The sequence below is a fragment of the Enhydra lutris genome, unplaced genomic scaffold (assembly GCF_002288905.1).
Source record: "Enhydra lutris kenyoni isolate GAN:26980312 unplaced genomic scaffold, ASM228890v2 scaffoldscaffold70, whole genome shotgun sequence".
Taxonomy (NCBI): Eukaryota; Metazoa; Chordata; class Mammalia; order Carnivora; family Mustelidae; genus Enhydra; species Enhydra lutris.
In genome coordinates this window covers 7,588,363-7,588,640 of record NW_019154154.1, presented here as the reverse complement: position 1 = coordinate 7,588,640, position 278 = coordinate 7,588,363, and positions in this window count along the sequence as shown.

The following is a 278-nucleotide window of genomic DNA, read 5'->3' as shown; positions in this document are numbered from 1 at the left end:
CTCTAGGTTTTGCAGAACCACCTGCTAGAGAGGCTTTGCTCGGATTTCCATCTGATGTGATGGAACAGCAGCTGTGGCTGAAAGGAAACAGAAAGCAGGATCAGGTTGAAGGGTGGCCTAGTGAAGCTCCGTCTGGGGTGATTGCCCCCTGGTGGCCAAATGTGACAAGGGTGGAGACCAAAATGGGACCTCTTCCTGAGGATGTCCCTTCCAGCTACAAAAAGCCTACTTATGGACATCCAAAGATTCTAATGCTGTCATAAACCCATTTCCTTACT